This window comes from Gossypium arboreum, chromosome 6 (assembly GCF_025698485.1).
Source record: "Gossypium arboreum isolate Shixiya-1 chromosome 6, ASM2569848v2, whole genome shotgun sequence".
NCBI classification, from domain to species: domain Eukaryota; kingdom Viridiplantae; phylum Streptophyta; class Magnoliopsida; order Malvales; family Malvaceae; genus Gossypium; species Gossypium arboreum.
In genome coordinates this window covers 8,231,358-8,253,206 of record NC_069075.1, presented here as the reverse complement: position 1 = coordinate 8,253,206, position 21,849 = coordinate 8,231,358, and the positions used below count along the sequence as shown (strand labels likewise).

At 36.1% G+C, this 21,849-nt stretch overlaps 2 long non-coding RNA genes across 2 annotated transcripts; both read left to right on the top strand.

Moving 5' to 3' along the window:
* The first annotated feature begins 718 nt into the window (after nt 1-718).
* LOC128293999 (uncharacterized) lies at nt 719-17,221 on the top strand. Its single transcript, XR_008284166.1, has 2 exons — nt 719-774; nt 16,949-17,221. It is a non-coding gene; the product is annotated as an uncharacterized LOC128293999 (long non-coding RNA).
* Nucleotides 17,222-20,520: 3,299 nt separating this feature from the next.
* On the top strand, nt 20,521-21,241 carry LOC108485942 (uncharacterized). The gene is made up of 2 exons (XR_001871384.2): nt 20,521-20,709; nt 20,957-21,241. It is a non-coding gene; the product is annotated as an uncharacterized LOC108485942 (long non-coding RNA).
* The last annotated feature ends 608 nt before the right edge of the window (nt 21,242-21,849 follow it).

The following is a 21,849-nucleotide window of genomic DNA, read 5'->3' as shown; positions in this document are numbered from 1 at the left end:
TATTAATTAGGAGGTCTTAAATAGCAATTTGACCAATTTTAAGTTCATGGACAAAATTAGGACATGGAAGGAATTTTTGAAAGTTTAGTAAGGAGGGCATTTTGGTCATTTGGATATTAAATGAAATAAAATGGGAAAAATAACACAAAATTGATCATCATCCTCCTTAGTTGCTGCCGAATTCTCCTCTCTCCATAGCTAGGGTTTCTTCAATTTTCAAGCTCCATAGTAAGTGATTCCAAGCCCGCTTTTAATGTTCTTTACGTTTTGGAATCCGGAAGCTCGATTAAGCTTATGCTAGTAATAATTTAACCTAGGGTTCACATTTGGAAAAATACCCATAGGTGAAATTTGTGTATTTTGATGTTTTATGATAGAATATGAGGTTTTAAATTATGTTAAATAACTTGTGCTACTCGGTTTTAAGTGAAAACGAGTAAAAGCAAGATAATCCAGTAAAATACCTATTGTTCATAACTATATGATAGAGTGAGAATTTGATGTTGTTGTAGAAGAGAAAATGTTCAGCATATCATAAAATATAAGAATAAGGGCTGAAATTAAATTCCGAGCCTAGGGGCAAAATTGTAATTTTGAAAAGTTAGGGGCAAAATGTAATTTTTCCATGATGTGATTTTTGGATTGAAATAAATAGTATGAGTATTAAATGAGCTAAATGTGTTATTATAGATCAAGAAAGACGCGAATTGATCTCGAATCTGGGAAGGAAAAAGTTTTGGACTAAATTGCAAAATTTCCACATTTTGCACCAAGGTAAGTTTGTATGTAAATATTACAATAATTTCATGTACATTCTTATATTTCAGCCTATTATATAAATATACTAGCTGATGTTAAAATATAAATCGACTATTGGAAGAATGGAAATAAATATAGAGAGAGATCCTGTTGAACATTCTAGAGATCGAATGAAATAGAGGAGCGTAGCTAGGTCACATGTATGATGCTGAGTGCACATCATGTGTACAAGAAAGCTACGAGACACCCTGTAGTAGCTAGGTCACATGTGTGATACGAGATGTATCCCATGTAGACAAGAGAGCTACGTGAAAGATAAATGTAGCTAGGTCGCATGCGTGATTCCAAGTGAAGGACACCATGTAGACAAGAGAGCTACGTGAAAGATAAATGTAGCTAGGTCGCATGCGTGATTCCAAGTGAAGGACACCATGTAGACAAGAGATCTACGAGACAAATCGGTTGGGTCGCATGAGTGGTACTAAGTGTTCACCATGTGTACAAGAGAGCCGAACTAAACGAAGTATGATGGTGGGGTGTGTCTTTGAAACCATTAAATATCGAGGATTGATCCGAATTGTTCAACGGGATGGTTTTGTGGTGATATTGTGGTTTGGACCTACACTTATGGTGAATGAAATGTGGTGAAAATGATTTGTGGTATATACATATATAAGATAAAATGAGGTTAGCATAAAGAATGTGTGAAAGAGTGAAATTAGCATTAAAACTGTTTTTAGATGGTAGCAGTGACGTGATTTTGAAAAATCACCAAAAATAGGAGGAATATAATTAGAGGTTGAATGAGATGTGAAATTAAAGTTTAATGAGTCTACTTTCATATAAAAGAAACAGAGCAAGCAAAGGAATTCTATATTTTGAGATATTTACAATTGTATGTGACTTGCTCAGGATGAATACGTGATCCCCTGTTCCAACTTTGAAAAATCATTAAAAATTGTACAAAGCAAATTAAGAAATATAGTTTACATGCCTAAATTCCTTATTGAGACTAGTTTTAAATGAAACAGACTTCAGGGTTGTTTGAATTGTGTACTGAGAGAAATTCAATTTGTAGTGAACAGAGGTCAAATCAGTCGAGCTGTGTAACAGGGGAAACTTTAACTAATAAACTGTACTAATCGGCTGAACCAAAAATTATAGAAAAAAATTAGCAAAAAGATTTATGAGTCTAGATTCAGGTAAATTTTACGGATTTGAATTTCGAGTTTTGTAACTCGAGTTATGATTTATTTAGTGAATATGACGCAGCAGAGACAACTTAATCAAAGTGGAATGAATAGTGAAGTTAAAGTAGATATACTTGAATTGTTGTGTAAACATGTTAGATTTTTTTAATTAGTATTTACATACTTACTTACTAAGCTATAAACTTACTTTGTTTCTCTCTTTTGTCTTATAGTGTTCTTCGCTTGCTCGGAGTTAAGGATCGTGAAGATCTATCCGCACTATCATACTTTAGGGTATTTGAACTAAACGTTTTGAATTATGGCATGTATAGTAGGCTTAATTATTTTGTTACGTGTCATATTTGTCTAGGTTTAAAATATTAGTTACAAGATTTCGACCAGCTAATTTGTACAAGCCATTAAAGTTGGCTAATATTGTTCAAGACATATATTATAATGATGCACTATCAAATTGGATGACATATTTATATTTCGGTTATGTTTAATGGTATGTGTTATGTTCGGTAATACCTTGTATCTGTTCCTACGACGATAAACGGGTAAGGGTGTTACATTTGTGGTATCGAGCTATGGTTTAGTCGGTTCTCGGACTAATAAAGTGTGTGTAAAAGTCTAGCTATACATGCCATAAAAATATTGTGATAGTGTGGTGACTCGATTATTCTAAACGTGTTTTGTTTTAATATAGTAATGGATCCTGAAGGAATCTGCGGTGATGATGTTTTAGTAATGCGCCGGCTCCCGCACAAGGGACCGCTACTGTGGAAAGTAGACTGAGACATTGAGACAAGGAGATGAGGCTCGGGATGCCTTTCTCCAAATGATGAACAATTGGTATATCAATTTATTCGAGCAAATCCAAATGCTCAACCTCCTCCACCCCTCCTATACCTCGGGGCGATTCCTCAGAGCTGCTCAAGGTATAGATTTGGTAAGAATGAACAAGCCTCCGGTTGACAAGATTCAAAACAAGGGGTCAAGAGTTTAGAGCAAAGGTCGATGATGATCCCGAGAAAGCGGAATTCGCTTGAAAATTCTACCCGTATTTGATGAGCTCTCATGTACACCGAGGAATGCTTAAAGTGTGTTGTATCACTTTTGAGAGATTCGCTTACCACCGGTGGAAGACTTTAGTTGCAATGGTGCCAAAAGAAAAGTTACTTGGGATTTCTTCCAGAAGAATTTAGAAAGAAATACATAAGTCACGATTTATTGATCAAAACGGAAGGAGTTCCTTGAATTGAAGCAGGGAAAATGTCTCAGAGCGAGTATGAACGCGAATTTGTAAGACTCAGCAAGTATGCCCAGAATGTGTGTCCACCGAGGCCATTATGTGTAGAAGATTTGAAGATGGGCTGAATGAGGACATTAAAGTGCTTGTAGGAATTTTGGAGTTGAAAGAATTTGTAGTATTGGTTGATCGAGCTCTTAAAGTCAAGAATTGAACAAAGAAAGAAGAAAAGTCGCTATTGAGGCCCGAGATGTCGAAAAAATGATAAGCAAGCCATTTCAATCTCAACCAAAGAGGTCCAAAGAGACAAACCCTCGAATGACAGCTTCAATTGGGGATTCACACGAGATCGTGGTAGAGCATATTCGGGTCTAAAGCTCAAGCTACTTGGTGGCAAGTGTGGGTAATGTGCGACCTAGAAAGCCCGAGTGTCGACAATGTGGCGTGCAACATTATGGTGAGTGTTGGGGGCCGAGCGAGCTTGTTTCAAAGCGGTTCTCGCGAGCATTTTATTAGAGATTGTCCGGAGAAAGTTAAAGAAGAAAGATTTGAGTGCTAGATGTAATACCAACGCTAGTAGAGGTAGACCACCGAGAAATACCGGAGGTGGGACTAGTAGTAAAACGGTGATGAAAGATTTAACGGCAAGATCGTAAGCTAGAGCACTGCTAGAGCTTATGCTATACGTGTCAGAAGATGCATCATCTCCGATGTTATTATCGGTACATTTTCTCTATGATACTATTGTTATTGCATTGATTGATCCCGGTCCACTCATTCCTATATTTGCATGAATTTAGTATCCAATAAAAGTTGCTGTTGAATTTATCGAGTTTACGATTAAAGTGTCGAACCCTTAGGCCAATATGTGCTAGTTGACAAGGTTTGCAAGAATTGCCCATTAATGATTCAAGGTCACTGCTTTCCGCCAACTTGATGTCAAGTACCATTTGGTGAGTTTGACGTTATCTTGGGAATGGACCGGTTAACATTGTATGATGCTAAGGTAGATTGTAAACAAAAGACACTAGAGTTGAAATGTGAAAATGGAGAAATTTCGTGGGTTGAAACAGATGAATCAAATAAATTGCCTATGGTGATTTCGCACATGTCCGCACGTAAATACATGAGAAAAGGGTGTGAAGCTTATCCGCTTATGTAATGAATATTGAGTTGCCTCAATGAAATTTGAATCGCATCGATAGTCTGTGAGTTTCGGATGTATTTCCGAGGAATTGCCCGGTTGCCTCCAACGAGAGAGATAGATTTTGCCATTGATTTGTTGCCGGCATCGCACCGATCTCGATTGCTCCATATAGAATTACTCCGATCAATTAAAAGAATTGAAGGCTCGATTGCAGGAGTTAATGACAAGGATTTGTGAGACCGAGTTTCTCTCCCTGGGTGCTCTTGTATTATTCAGAAGAAGAAGGATGGTTCAATGAGACTTTGCATTGATTACCGTCACTTAATAAGGTGACTATAAAGAACAAGTACCGCTTCGAGGATTGATGATTTATTCGATCGCTTAAAGGGGCCACAAGTGTTTTCAAAGATTGATTTGAGGTCCGGTTACTACCAAATGAGAGTTAAGGAGTCGACATGTCGAAAACCGCCTTTAGGACAAGGTATGGACATTATGAGTTTCTTGTGATGCCTTTCGCTTAACAAATGCTCCAACTATATTTATGGACTTAATGAATCGGATCTTCCACCATATTTGGATAAGTTTATAGTAGTGTTTATAGATGACATTTTAATTTATTCTCGAGATGAGTCCGAACATGCCGAACACTTGAGAACTATATTGCGATCTTGAGAGAAAAGAAACTGCTTGCCAAGTTTAGTAAAAGTGAGTTCGCTTCGTGAAGTCGGATTTTTGGGGCATATAGTCTCGGTGATGGTATTCGGTGGATCCAAGCAAGATTTCGCGATCGTTGATTGAAACCACCCAAGAATGTATCCGAGGTTAGAAGCTTTTAGGCTTAGCCGGTATTATAGACGCTTTGTTGAAGGATTTTCGATGATTGCCTCTCCTATGACTAAGTTGTTGCAAAAGAATGTTAAGTTTGAATGGACTAATAAATGTCAACAAAGTTTTGAAAAATTGAAAGCACGATTGATCAAGCACCAATTTTAGTACAACCGAGTCGAAAGGAGTTCGTAATTTATAGTGATGCATCATTGATGTGCCTTGGATGTGTGTTGATGCAAGAGGGTAAAGTGGTAGCTTATGCTTCGAGACGCTTAAAACCGCATGAGAAGAACTATCCTACACATGATTTGGAACGCATTGTTGTTTTTGCCTTGAAGATTTGGCGACATTATTTGTACGGTGAAAATGCCGAATTTTACCGATCACAAAAGTTTGAAGTACTTGATGAATCAAAAGGATCTGAATCTGCGGCAATGAAGATGGCTTGAATTATTAAAGGATTATGATTTAGTGATTGATTATCATCCTGAAAAGCAAATGTAGTTGTTGACGCCTTGAGCGAAAATTTCTTTTTACTTTGAGAGCCATGAACACGGGTTAGCATTGTCTCGATGATGGGTCAATCTTAGCAGAGATGAGAGCTAAACCGTTATTTCTCCGCTTGATTTGTGATGCTCAAAAGAATGATAGTGAGTTGCGGATCATGAGAACTCAATGCGAATCGAGTTACGACTCAGATTTTCGAGTTGGACCAGATGACTGCTTGATGTTTCGAGACAGAATTGTGTCTTGAAAACGATAAATTGATTCGAAAAATATTACATGAGGCGCACAATGGCTGTTTATCGTTCATCTGGTAGCACAAAAATGTATAATGATTTAAAGAAGTCAGATTGGTGGCGTGATTACTTCAACCGTAATGGTGCCCGAGTGGAAATGGGACAAGATTACCATGGATTTTGTAACCGGTTTGCCTTTAACTCCTAAAAAGAAGGATGCTGTTTGGGTAGTGGTTGATAGATTAACAAAGTCAGCCCACTTTATACCAAGACGCACTGATTACTCACTTGATAAATTAGTCGAATTATATATTGCTGAAATTGTGAAGTTGCACGAGTACCTATGTCTATAATATCGATAGAGATCCAAGATTTACCTCGAGATTTTGGAAAAAGTTACAAGAAGCTTTGGGTACAAAATTGAACTTTAGTACCGCATTTCATCCACAAACAGATGGTCAAACGGAAAGAGTAATCCGGTACTCAAGATATGCTTAGATGTTGTGTTTTAGAATTTGGAGGTAGTTGGGAGAAATATCTATCTTTGATTGAGTTTGCCTACAATAACAGCTTATCAATCAAGTATACAAATGGCACCGCATGAAGCCTTGTATGGTCGTAAGTGTCGAACTCCTTTATATTGGACCGAGCTTAGTGAGAAATGAGATTCATGGAGTTGATCTAGTTAAAGAAACCAAGAGAAAATAAAAGTAATTCGGGATTGCTTGAAAGTCGCTTGGATCGACAAAAGTCATATGCGATTTAAAAGAAAAGAGATTGAATTTCGGTGGGTGATAAAGTGTTCTTGAAGGTGTCACCATGGAAAAAGATTCGAGATTTAGTCGAAAAGGCAAGTTGAGTCCGCGTTTTATTGGGCCGCATGAGATTATTGAGAGAATTGGACCAGCAGGCATATCGGTTGGCCTTACCGGCAGAGTTAGAAAGAATTCATAACGTGTTTCATGTATCAATGTTATGACGTTATCGTTCGATCCTTCACATGTGATTTCCCAATGAAATTGAGATTCGATCGGATATGACCTATGAGGAGAAACCAATAAAGATTTTGGCTCGAGAGGTTAAACAGTTAAGAAATAAAAGTATAGCTTTAGTGAAAGTATTGTGGCACGACATGGGATAGAAGAGGCTACGTGGGAACCTGAGGAAGCTATGAGGAAACAGACCCAAACCTCTTTACTGGTAAGATTTTCGGGACGAAAATCTCAAAAGGGGGAGAATTGTGACAACCCGAATTAGGGCCTAATCGAATAGTGGTTTCGTGACCACAAATCCGAGATAGAAATAATTGTTTTATAATTATTTTGGGGTTTATGATATGATTGCATGATTGTGTGAAAATTTCGTGATGAAATTCTATGCCTAAAGTGCTTAAATTGAAAGTAGGGACTAAATCGAATAAGTTGCAAAATTTGCATCCCGAAGTTTTAGTATGAAATTGTTTTGGAATATTAATTAGGAGGTCTTAAATAGAAATTTGACCAATTTTAAGTTCATGGACAAAATTAGGACATGGAAGGAATTTTTGAAAGTTTAGTAAGGAGGGCATTTTGGTCATTTGGATATTAAATGAAATAAAATGGGAAAAATAACACAAAATTGATCATCATCCTCCTTAGTTGCTGCCGAATTCTCCTCTCTCCATAGCTAGGGTTTCTTCAATTTTCAAGCTCCATAGTAAGTGATTCCAAGCCCGCTTTTAATGTTCTTTACGCTTTTGGAATCCGGAAGCTCGATTAAGCTTATGCTAGTAATAATTTAACCTAGGGTTCACATTTGGAAAAATACCCATAGGTGAAATTTGTGTATTTTGATGTTTTATGATAGAATATGAGGTTTTAAATTATGTTAAATAACTTGTGCTACTCGGTTTTAAGTGAAAACGAGTAAAAGCAAGATAATCCAGAAAAATACCTATTGTTCATAACTATATGATAGAGTGAGAATTTGATGTTGTTGTAGAAGAGAAAATGTTCAGCATATCATAAAATATAAGAATAAGGGCTGAAATTAAATTCCGAGCCTAGGGGCAAAATTGTAATTTTGAAAAGTTAGGGGCAAAATGTAATTTTTCCATGATGTGATTTTTGGATTGAAATAAATAGTATGAGTATTAAATGAGCTAAATGTGTTATTATAGATCAAGAAAGACGCGAATTGATCTCGAACAGGGAAGGAAAAAGTTTTGACTAAATTGCAAAATTTCCACATTTTGCACCAAGGTAAGTTTGTATGTAAATATTACAATAATTTCATGTACATTCTTATATTTCAGCCTATTATATAAATATACTAGCTGATGTTAAAATATAAATCGACTATTGGAAGAATGGAAATAAATATAGAGAGAGATCCGCTGAACATTCTGAGAGATCGAATGAAATAGAGGGAGCGTAGCTAGGTCACATGTATGATGCTGAGTGCACATCATGTGTACAAGAAAGCTACGAGACACCTGTAGTAGCTAGGTCACATGTGTGATACGAGATGTATCCCATGTAGACAAGAGAGCTACGTGAAAGATAAATGTAGCTAGGTCGCATGCGTGATTCCAAGTGAAGGACACCATGTAGACAAGAGAGCTACGTGAAAGATAAATGTAGCTAGGTCGCATGCGTGATTCCAAGTGAAGGACACCATGTAGACAAGAGATCTACGAGACAAATCGGTTGGGTCGCATGAGTGGTACTAAGTGTTCACCATGTGTACAAGAGAGCCGAACTAAACGAAGTATGATGGTGGGGCTGTGTGCTGAAACCATTAAATATCGAGGATTGATCCGAATTGTTCAACGGGATGGTTTTGTGGTGATATTGTGGTTTGGACCTACACTTATGGTGAATGAAATGTGGTGAAAATGATTTGTGGTATATACATATATAAGATAAAATGAGGTTAGCATAAAGAATGTGTGAAAGAGTGAAATTAGCATTAAAACTGTTTTAGATGGTAGCAGTGACGTGATTTTGAAAAATCACCAAAAATAGGAGGAATATAATTAGAGGTTGAATGAGATGTGAAATTAAAGTTTAATGAGTCTACTTTCATATAAAAGAAACAGAGCAAGCAAAGGAATTCTATATTTTGAGATATTTACAATTGTATGTGACTTGCTCAGGATGAATACGTGATCCCCTGTTCCAACTTTGAAAAATCATTAAAATTGTACAAAGCAAATTAAGAAATATAGTTTACATGCCTAAATTCCTTATTGAGACTAGTTTTAAATGAAACAGACTTCAGGGTTGTTTGAATTGTGTACTGAGAGAAATTCAATTTGTAGTGAACAGAGGTCAAATCAGTCGAGCTGTGTAACAGGGGAAACTTTAACTAATAAACTGTACTAATCGGCTGAACCAAAAATTATAGAAAAAAATTAGCAAAAAGATTTATGAGTCTAGATTCAGGTAAATTTTACGGATTTGAATTTCGAGTTTTGTAACTCGAGTTATGATTTATTTAGTGAATATGACGCAGCAGAGACAGCTTAATCAAAGTGGAATGAATAGTGAAGTTAAAGTAGATATACTTGAATTGTTGTGTAAACATGTTAGATTTTTTTTTAATTAGTATTTACATACTTACTTACTAAGCTATAAACTTACTTTGTTTCTCTCTTTTGTCTTATAGTGTTCTTCGGCTTGCTCAGGAGTTAAGGATCGTGAAGATCTATCCGCACTATCATACTTTAGGGTATTTGAACTAAACGCTTTGAATTATGGCATGTATAGTAGGCTTAATTATTTTGTTACGTGTCATATTTGTCTAGGTTTAAAATATTAGTTACAAGATTTCGACCAGCTAATTTGTACAAGCCATTAAAGTTGGCTAATATTGTTCAAGACATATATTATACGATGCACTATCAAATTGGATGACATATTTATATTTCGGTTATGTTTAATGGTATGTGTTATGTTCGTAATACCTTGTATCTGTTCCTACGACGGTAACGGGTAAGGGTGTTACATTTGTGGTATCGAGCTATGGTTTAGTCGGTTCTCGGACTAATAAAGTGTGTGTAAAAGTCTAGCTATACATGCCATAAAAATATTGTGATAGTGTGGTGACTCGATTATTCTAAACTGTGTTTTGTTTTAATATAGTAATGGATCCCAAGGAATCTGCGGTGATGATGTTTAGTAATGCGCCGGCTCCTTTGAGGGACCGCTACCGTGGAAAGTAGACTGAGACATTGAGACAAGGAGATGAGGCTCGGATGCCTTTCTCCAAATGATGAACAATTGGTATATCAATTTATTCGAGCAAATCCAAATGCTCAACCTCCTCCACCCCTCCTATACCTCGGGGCGATTCTCAGAGTCTGCTCAAGGTATAGATTTGGTAAGAATGAACAAGCCTCCGGTTGACAAGATTCAAAACAAGGGGAAGAGTTTAGAGCAAAGGTCGATGATGATCCCGAGAAAGCGGAATTCGGCTTGAAAATTCTACCCGTATTTGATGAGCTCTCATGTACACCCGAGGAATGCTTAAAGTGTGTCAGATCACTTTTGAGAGATTCGCTTACCACCGGTGGAAGACTTTAGTTGCAGTGGTGCCAAAAGAAAAGTTACTTGGGATTTCTTCCAGAAGAATTTAGAAAGAAATACATAAGTCAGCGATTTATTGATCAAAACGGAAGGAGTTCCTTGAATTGAAGCAGGGAAAATGTCCAGAGCAGTATGAACGCGAATTTGTAAGACTCAAAGAAGTATGCCCAGAATGTGTGTCCACCGAGGCCATTATGTGTAGAAGATTTGAAGATGGGCTGAATGAGGACATTAAAGTGCTTGTAGGAATTTTGGAGTTGAAAGAATTTGTAGTATTGGTTGATCGAGCTCTTAAAGTCAAGAATTGAACAAAGAAAGAAGAAAAGTCGCTATTGAGGCCCGAGATGTCGAAAAAGACAGATAAGCAAGCCATTTCAATCTCAACCAAAGAGGTCCAAAGAGACAAACCCTCGAATGACAGTTTCAATTGGGGATTCACACAGATCGTGGTAGAGCATATTCGGGTCTAAAGCTCAAGCTACTTGGTGGCAAGTGTGGGTAATGTGCGACCTAGAAAGCCCGAGTGTCAAGAATGTGGCGAGCAACATTATGGTGAGTGTTGGGGACCGAGCGAGCTTGTTTCAAAGCGGTTCTCATGAGCATTTTATTAGAGATTGTCCGGAGAAAGTTAAAGAAGAAAGATTTCAGAGTGCTAGATGAATACCAACGCTAGTAGAGGTAGACCACCGAGAAATCTGGAGGTGGGACTAGTAGTAAAACGGTGATGAAAGATTTAACGGCAAGATCGAAGCTAGAGCACTGCTAGAGCTTATGCTATACGTGCTCGAGAAGATGCATCATCTCCGATGTTATTATTGGTACATTTTCTCTATGATACTATTGTTATTGCATTGATTGATCCCGGTCCACTCATTCCTATATTTGCATGAATTTAGTATCCAATAAAAAGTTGCTGTTGAATTTATCGAGTTTACGATTAAAGTGTCGAACCCTTAGGCCAATATGTGCTAGTTGACAAGGTTTGCAAGAATTGCCCATTAATGATTCAAGGTCACTGCTTTCCTACCAACTTGATGTCATTACCATTTGGTGAGTTTGACGTTATCTTGGGAATGGACCGGTTAACATTGTATGATGCTAAGGTAGATTGTAAACAAAAGACACTAGAGTTGAAATGTGAAAATGGAGAAATTCGTGGGTTGAAACAGATGAATCAAATAAATTGCCTATGGTGATTTCGCACATGTCTGCACGTAAATACATGAGAAAAGGGTGTGAAGCTTATCCGCTTATGTAATGAATATTGAGTTGCCTCAACTGAAATTTGAATCAAGATCGATAGTCCTGTGAGTTTCGGATGTATTTCCGAGGAATTGCCTCGGTTGCCTCCGAACGAGAGATAGATTTTGCCATTGATTTGTTGCCGGCATCGCACCGATCTCGATTGCTCCATATAGAATTACTCCGATGAATTAAAAGAATTGAAGGCTCGATTCAGGAGTTAATGGACAAGGGATTTGTGAGACCGAGTTTCTCTCCACTGGGTGCTCTTGTATTATTCAGAAGAAGAAGGATGGTTCAATGAGACTTTGCATTGATTACCGTCGACCTTAATAAGGTGACTATAAAGAACAAGTACCGCTGTTGAGGATTGATGATTTATTCGATCGGTTAAAGGGGCCACAAGTGTTTTCAAAGATTGATTTGAGGTCCGGTTACTACCAAATTGAGAGTTAAGGAGTCGATGTGTCGAAAACCGCCTTTAGGACAAGGTATGGACATTATGAGTTTCTTGTGATGCCTTTCGCTTAACAAATGCTCCAAATTATATTTATGGACTTAATGAATCGGATCTTCCACCATATTTGGATAAGTTTATAGTAGTGTTTATAGATGACATTTTAATTTATTCTCGAGATGAGTCCGAACATGCGAACACTTGAGAACTATATTGCGAGATCTTGAGAGAAAAGAAACTGCTTGCCAAGTTTAGTAAAAGTGAGTTCGCTTCGTGAAGTCGGATTTTGGGGCATATAGTCTCGGTGATGGTATTCGGTGGATCCAAGCAAGATTTCTGCGATCGTTGATTGGAAACCACCCAAGAATGTATCCGAGGTTAGAAGCTTTTAGGCTTAGCCGGTATTATAGACGTTTTGTTGAAGGATTTTCGATGATTGCCTCTCCTATGACTAAGTTGTTGCAAAAGAATGTTAAGTTTGAATGGACTAATAAATGTCAACAAAGTTTTGAAAAATTGAAAGCACGATTGACTCAAGCACCAATTTTAGTACAGCCCGAGTCGAAAGGAGTTCAGAATTTATAGTGATGCATCATTGATGTGCCTTGGATGTGTGTTGATGCAAGAGGGTAAAGTGGTAGCTTATGCTTGAGACAGTTAAAACCGCATGAGAAGAACTATCCTACACATGATTTGGAACCGTCATTGTTGTTTTTGCCTTGAAGATTTGGCGACATTATTTGTACGGTGAAAATGCCGAATTTTTACCGATCACAAAAGTTTGAAGTACTTGATGAATCAAAAGGATCTGAATCATGACAAATAAGATGACTTGAATTATTAAAGGATTATGATTTAGTGATTGATTATCATCCGGAAAAGCAAATGTAGTTCTTGACGCCTTGAGCGAAAATTTCTTTTTACTTTGAGAGCCATGAACACGGGTTAGCATTGTCGATGATGGGTCAATCTTAGCAGAGATGAGAGCTAAACCGTTATTTCTCCAGTTGATTTGTGATGCTCAAAAGAATGATAGTGAGTTGCGGATCATGAGAACTCAATGCTAATCGAGTTACGACTCGATTTTCGAGTTGGACCGGATGACTGCTTGATGTTTCGAGACAGAATTGTGTGCTAAAAACGATAAATTGATTCGTAAAATATTACATGAGGCGCACAATGGCTGTTTATCAGTTCATCCTGGTAGCACAAAATGTATAATGATTTAAAGAAGTCAGATTGGTGGCGGGATTACTTCAACCGGTAATGGTGCCCGAGTGGAAATGGGACAAGATTACCATGGATTTTGTAACCGGTTTGCCTTTAACTCCTAAAAAGAAGGATGTTGTTTGGGTAGTGGTTGATAGATTAACAAAGTCAGCCCACTTTATACCAAGACGCACGATTACTCACTTGATAAATTAGTCGAATTATATATTGCTGAAATTGTGAAGTTGCACGAGTACCTATGTCTATAATATCGATAGAGATCCAAGATTTACCTCGAGATTTTGGAAAAAGTTACAAGAAGCTTTGGGTACAAAATTGAACTTTAGTACCGCATTTCATCCACAAACAGATGGTCAAACGGAAAGAGTAATCCGGTACTCAAGATATGCTTAGATCTTGTGTTTTAGAATTTGGAGGTAGTTGGGAGAAATATCTATCTTTGATTGAGTTTGCCTACAATAACAGCTTATCAATCAAGTATACAAATGGCACCGCATGAAGCCTTGTATGGTCGTAAGTGTCGAACTCCTTTATATTGGACCGAGCTTAGTGAGAAACAGATTCATGGAGTTGATCTAGTTAAAGAAACCAAGAGAAAATAAAAGTAATTCGGGATTGCTTGAAAGTCGCTTCAGATCGACAAAAGTCATATGCGATTTAAAAGAAAAGAGATTGAATTTCGTGGGTGATAAAGTGTTCTTGAAGGTGTCACCATGGAAAAGATTCGAGATTTAGTCGAAAAGGCAAGTTGAGTCCGCGTTTTATTGGGCCGTCTGAGATTCTTGAGAGAATTGGACCAAGGCATATCGGTTGGCCTTACCGGCAGAGTTAGAAAGAATTCATAACGTGTTTCATGTATCAATGTTGCGACGTTATCGTTCGATCCTTCACATGTGATTTCCCAATGTAAATTGAGATTCGATCGGATATGACCTATGAGGAGAAACCAATAAAGATTTTGGCTCGAGAGGTTAAACAGTTAAGAAATAAAAGTATAGCTTTAGTGAAAGTATTGTGGCACGTACATGGGATAGAAGAGGCTACGTGGGAACCCGAGGAAGCTATGAGGAAACAGACCCAAACCTCTTTACTCGGTAAGATTTTCTGGGACGAAAATCTCAAAAGGGGGAGAATTGTGACAACCCGAATTAGGGCCTAATCGGAATAGTGGTTTCGTGACCACAAATCCGAGATAGAAATAATTGTTTTATAATTATTTTGGGGTTTATGATATGATTGCATGATTGTGTGAAAATTTCGTGATGAAATTCTATGCCTAAAGTGCTTAAATTGAAAGTAGGGACTAAATCGAATAAGTTGCAAAATTTGCATCCCGAAGTTTTAGTATGAAATTGTTTTGGAATATTAATTAGGAGGTCTTAAATAGAAATTTGACCAATTTTAAGTTCATGGACAAAATTAGGACATGGAAGGAATTTTGAAAGTTTAGTAAGGAGGGCATTTTGGTCATTTGGATATTAAATGAAATAAAATGGGAAAAATAACACAAAATTGATCATCATCCTCCTTAGTTGCTGCCGAATTCTCCCTCTCTCCATAGCTAGGGTTTCTTCAATTTTCAAGCTCCATAGTAAGTGATTCCAAGCCCGCTTTTAATGTTCTTTACGTTTTGGAATCCCTAAGCTCGATTAAGCTTATGCTAGTAATAATTTAACCTAGGGTTCACATTTGGAAAAATACCCATAGGTGAAATTTGTGTATTTTGATGTTTTATGATAGAATATGAGGTTTTAAATTATGTTAAATAACTTGTGCTACTCGGTTTTAAGTGAAAACGAGTAAAAGCAAGATAATCCAGAAAAATACCTATTGTTCATAACTATATGATAGAGTGAGAATTTGATGTTGTTGTAGAAGAGAAAATGTTCAGCATATCATAAAATATAAGAATAAGGGCTGAAATTAAATTCCGAGCCTAGGGGCAAAATTGTAATTTTGAAAAGTTAGGGGCAAAATGTAATTTTTCCATGATGTGATTTTTGGATTGAAATAAATAGTATGAGTATTAAATGAGCTAAATGTGTTATTATAGATCAAGAAAGACGCGAATTGATCTCGAATCAGGGAAGGAAAAGTTTTGGACTAAATTGCAAAATTTCCACATTTTGCACCAAGGTAAGTTTGTATGTAAATATTACAATAATTTCATGTACATTCTTATATTTCAGCCTATTATATAAATATACTAGCTGATGTTAAAATATAAATCGACTATTGGAAGAATGGAAATAAATATAGAGAGAGATCCGGTTGAACATTCTGGAGAGATCGAATGAAATAGAGGGCGTAGCTAGGTCACATGTATGATGCTGAGTGCACATCATGTGTACAAGAAAGCTACGAGACACCTGTAGTAGCTAGGTCACATGTGTGATACGAGATGTATCCCATGTAGACAAGAGAGCTACGTGAAAGATAAATGTAGCTAGGTCGCATGCGTGATTCCAAGTGAAGGACACCATGTAGACAAGAGAGCTACGTGAAAGATAAATGTAGCTAGGTCGCATGCGTGATTCCAAGTGAAGGACACCATGTAGACAAGAGAGCTACGAGGCAAATCGGTTGGGTCGCATGAGTGGTACTAAGTGTTCACCATGTGTACAAGAGAGCCGAACTAAACGAAGTATGATGGTGGGGTGTCAAACCATTAAATATCGAGGATTGATCCGAATTGTTCAACGGGATGGTTTTGTGGTGATATTGTGGTTTGGACCTACACTTATGGTGAATGAAATGTGGTGAAAATGATTTGTGGTATATACATATATAAGATAAAATGAGGTTAGCATAAAGAATGTGTGAAAGAGTGAAATTAGCATTAAAACTGTTTTTAGATGGTAGCAGTGACGTGATTTTGAAAAATCACCAAAAATAGGAGGAATATAATTAGAGGTTGAATGAGATGTGAAATTAAAGTTTAATGAGTCTACTTTCATATAAAAGAAACAGAGCAAGCAAAGGAATTCTATATTTTGAGATATTTACAATTGTATGTGACTTGCTCAGGATGAATACGTGATCCCCTGTTCCAACTTTGAAAAATCATTAAAATTGTACAAAGCAAATTAAGAAATATAGTTTACATGCCTAAATTCCTTATTGAGACTAGTTTTAAATGAAACAGACTTCAGGGTTGTTTGAATTGTGTACTGAGAGAAATTCAATTTGTAGTGAACAGAGGTCAAATCAGTCGAGCTGTGTAACAGGGGAAACTTTAACTAATAAACTGTACTAATCGGCTGAACCAAAATTATAGAAAAAATTAGCAAAAAGCTTTATGAGTCTAGATTCAGGGAAATTTTACGGATTTGAATTTCGAGTTTTGTAACTCGAGTTATGATTTATTTAGTGAATATGACGCAGCAGAGACAGCTTAATCAAAGTGGAATGAATAGTGAAGTTAAAGTAGATATACTTGAATTGTTGTGTAAACATGTTAGATTTTTTTAATTAGTATTTACATACTTACTTACTAAGCTATAAGCTTACTTTGTTTCTCTCTTTTGTCTTATAGTGTTCTTCGGCTTGCTCAGGAGTTAAGGATCGTGAAGATCTATCCGCACTATCATACTTTAGGGTATTTGAACTAAACGTTTTGAATTATGGCATGTATAGTAGGCTTAATTATTTTGTTACGTGTCATATTTGTCTAGGTTTAAAATATTAGTTACAGTACTCGACCAGCTAATTTGTACAAGCCATTAAAGTTGGCTAATATTGTTCAAGACATATATTATACGATGCACTATCAAATTGGATGACATATTTATATTTCGGTTATGTTTAATGGTATGTGTTATGTTCTGGTAATACCTTGTATCCTGTTCCGGCGACGGTAACGGGTAAGGGGTGTTACATGTGCTACGATCAGATCCCTCAAACACACTCAGGGAATGCATTTACCCTCACCTTTTTGGTGTATTCGGGCAGCAACCCACTGTTCACTTATTCCGGTGATACTCATCAATTTCTTTATAAAAGGTTGGGCATTAGCAGCCCTAAAATACACTCTATCATTTTGAACCTTTAGACAATGAAGCAAAGCTGTATACTCCTCCACAGTAGGCACCAAGTCCACCTTTCCAAAAGTGAAACAACTATACGCAGGATTCCAAAACTGAGTTATGGCTCGGAACAAGTTCTTGTCTACCTTAATGTCAAGCAGGTAAGGTAGGTCGCCAAAATTTTGGTAAAACAGTTGCTTAGTCTCATCGCCCCAACTATCCCATATATCCCTCAATTCTTGGAACTCATTCTGTGTCACATTGATCCAGGTGAAGTCCCATAACTCTGATGTATACCCTTCAGCCAGGCTATCCCCTTTCTCAATTTGCATCTTCTTTGACCATATACGGACAGCCGCATTATCTTCTACTTTATCAAGGAATTCGTTCTCCATAGCAAGCTTTCTAACTTAGTAATTGAATAAGAATCGACACCTCCCTAAAGATGGAATGATATGCAATCAAAACACAACGAGTTAGTACCGGATAATAAAATCCAAAAAAATAGAGAATAATTAAACACTTATCTTGGTACCATTAAAGTTCAACATAGCTATATCTAGGGTAGATCCCTAGGGTTCACTATATGTGGCTCAGTTCTAAAGAAAAGAGTACCCGAACCAGCAGATTCCTCAACCCTCACCCATTATAGGCTCATACGGATCGAGTTCGGTTCAGGGGAATACATTTCTCTATGGCCATGCGGAGGTGAAAACCTCACGAAGACATAGGTACGAATGTATCTCGGAAGCAGTCCACTAGCCCATACGGAGGTGAAAACCTCACGAAGGCATAGTTTCTCACTTCCACTTAAAGGGTGTGACCACGTCGGTCATGCAATATGTAATGCAGTAAAATGATTGTATGCTAAAAATCAAATTTTAAATTTTCGACAGAAGGACAGAAAATAATCAATTTTACAGCTTAACTCTCTTATTGGTCCCAGTGGAGTCGCCAAGCTGTCGAAACCATTTTTATTTTGAAAAATGAAGGTCGACTTTAAAACGAAAATGGAGTCGCCACCAATCCTTTTTGTTTAGGTGTGATCGGGTCACCTTGTGATCGATCATTTTAATAAAGTATTTCGATTTATTAAAACAACGTTTTTAGTCTACGAAAAACTAGAAAATGGATTCAGGAGTCAGTTACGTGCGAGGAAGGATTAACACCCTCGCAATGCCCAAAATTGGTACCGTATTGATCAATTTACGTCCTAATGTTGAAGCTTTGAAAAAGAGTTTAAAAAACAATTCCTTTAAAACATTTGGATAACTTGAATTGAATATTGAGACTCTCTTGCTTAGAAGGAATAAAATATTACGTCCAGCACGATTGGATACAATATTTCGAACCCTTGACACAAGATCATCTCAGGATTTTCCAAAACACATGCACTTAAAACTTTTAAAAGGATATTTGACTATTCGGCCCAAACGGTAAACCGAAACCCAGCACGATTGGGCACGATTTATCGAATTTCCAAATACGAAACATTGCCACATTTTAAATTGAGAAAACATGGATGAAATTTCAAAAGGATATTATGTATTTTAGTCGAATGAAAAATCGAAACCCAGCACAATTGGGCATGACCTCCCAAACTTCCAAGCACGAAATATTACCTCATTTTATTTTAAGAAAGCGTGGATGAAATTTCAAAAAAGGATATTCCATATTTTAGTCGAATGGAAAATTGAAGCCCAACATGATTGGGCACGACTTCCCAAACTTCCAAACACGAAATATTGCCTCGTTTTATTTTAAGAAAATGCGGATGAATTTAAAAAAAAAGGATATTCCATATTTAGTCGAATGAACAAAACGAAACCCAACACGATTGGGCACGATCTCTCAAACTCCCCAAATACGAAATATTGCCTCCTTTTAATTTTTTAAAAAGCATGGACGAAATTTCCAAAGGATATTCTGTATTTTAGCCGAATGGAAAATTGAAGCCCAGCACGAGTGGGCACGGCCTCCCAAACTTCCCAACACGAAATACTGCATTATGCTGAGAGGGTTTTTTTGAAACATGAATGGTTATAAAAACGGTGGAGCATATTTATAAGATTTATTTGAAAATGGAAAAAAAAATAAAATGAACAATTTGAAACAAACAATTAATATTATAGCTCACCCTTCATCGACTGTAATGAAAAAAGTACAAATATAAAAATTAAAATGCATAAAACAACAATAGGCAAGCAGGCAATGTATAAATATTTATGCACAAATATAAAATTTATTATATAAATGAATTTCAAAACAAAGATTATAAGCTAAAATTTAACATAAATGCAATACAAAACAATTTACAACTAAAATTAGTAAGAATATGACATCAATTATGTACATAAAAAAATTGCAACGTATGCTCACCCAAATTTTAAGCAAATAATATGCATACCAGACGGGATAAATGAATTATTAGTACCATAAAAATTGCTAGCGAATATATATGAATTACAATCTATATAATATAAAATCAATAAGACAAAAAATGTTTGTTAACAACTTATAATGCACATAAAGTAAAACTTAATGAGTATAGTATATAAAAATAATGAATAATAGTGTTTTTCTTTTAAAAATAAATATATAGTAAAATAGGAGTTTTAGAAGAAATAAATTGTATATAAGAAAATTTAAAAATTACAAAGTAAAACAATTTTTTTAAAAACATAAAATATTTAAAATAGATAAATAAAAAAGTAAAAGAATTTTAAAAACTAAAAGAACTCTATTGAAACAAAAACAAAATCTAGAGGATAGTTTTAAACAAATCAAATTATTAAAACAAAATCAAGGACTTGAACTAGATACGCACAAACAAGTAGGAACTAAAAATGTAAATTCCCCAAGTCCCAAAGCGCTGCACCTAGGCGTGGACTAAATTGGAATAACACGCAAATTTTAGGGATGAATTTAAAAAATCAAAGAAAGAATAAGTAGAGCCCAATTGATCCCTAGCACGAAGGGGGGGGACTCAACACACAAATTACCCATTTTGAGCCAAAGTGTGTGGGTCTACCACCAAACGGTGCTATTTCAATTGCCATTTAAAACAAAAGCCATTGAATGGCATTTATTTGGTAAAACCCAAGCATTTAACCCACCTCATTTGCTCTGCCATTTTTGGAAAAAAAAAGAATAACACCCCACGCCCCCAAATCTCAGTTAAGATTTCAACCCAACTCTGAGGAAGCCGTAATGGAGGATCATCGGCATTTCTATGCCTCCGTCTCCAACACCCATCACGGCATGAACCCAGGTGAGTCTTCTTTTTTCTTTTAAAAAAAAATAGTTTATAAAATCGATAGAGAGAGGAAAAAAACAAACATTAACCGAAAATCCAAAGAAAAGAAATAAAAAAAACACCTCTTAAGACTGTAAATGGGCTTTTGTTGATGTTCTATTGCTTGTGTATTCTGCTGTGAGGGAAAAAAACGTCCCTTTTACAATTGCTTTGTTTCGGTTTTATAGCCGACTCTTTTACAATCTGTTCTACACGTTTGTAGGTTCCTAGGCGGATACGCCTCTGACGTGGCTTGGTGAAGGGCGTACGACTCGGAGGAGGCGCGCGACGTGCGGGGGAGGGGCGCTGGGCGTGGGCACGAGCAGCAGCTTGCCTAGGGTTTTCACTTTGCTGGAAAAAAGTTTAAGTTATTGGGCTAAAAGCTTGGGCTAGGGTTTAGTCTATTTTTTTTGTATTTTGGGCTTAAAGTTGGACTGTTTGATTCTTTGATTTGAGAGTTGTGTTTAATGAATTGTATTTTGCGCCGAATAAAAATTGATTCCAACAATGATAATCACCATTTTTTTAATATTTTTTCTTTAAAACAAATACTTTTAAATTTTAATCCATTATTTTTTGTTGGCATCTAATATATATATAATTTTAACCATTAACAAAGTGACACGTGGCATGAGTTAAAATGTTATAAATAAAAAGAAAAGAAATTTGTTCAAAGGTCTAAAATTTGAGAAGAATTGAAGAAAATTATAAGATTTTAAAGTTGGATTTGAAAAAATTTATTTCGACTTAAAATATGAATTAAGTTTGGATTTTAATATTCAAGTTTGAGATCATTTTCAAGTTCATGATATTTATTTTATTTTATTTTATATATTATATAATTTATATCATATAAAAATTAAATATACTATAATATAATATAAATATTAAAAAGTATGTTAAGTTGTGTTTGTTTAGATTTAATAAAATCTATAAAGGTAGTAATATATATAATTACTAAATATTAAATAAATTAATATTTTAAAAATATATAAATGGGTTTAAATAGGTTTAGACTAGTTTTTAAAGCAAATATGAACAAAATTTAAGGACCTTATTTGAATCGAACTAGACTTAAATTATACATGATATTTACTAACATCATGCATAATCCCA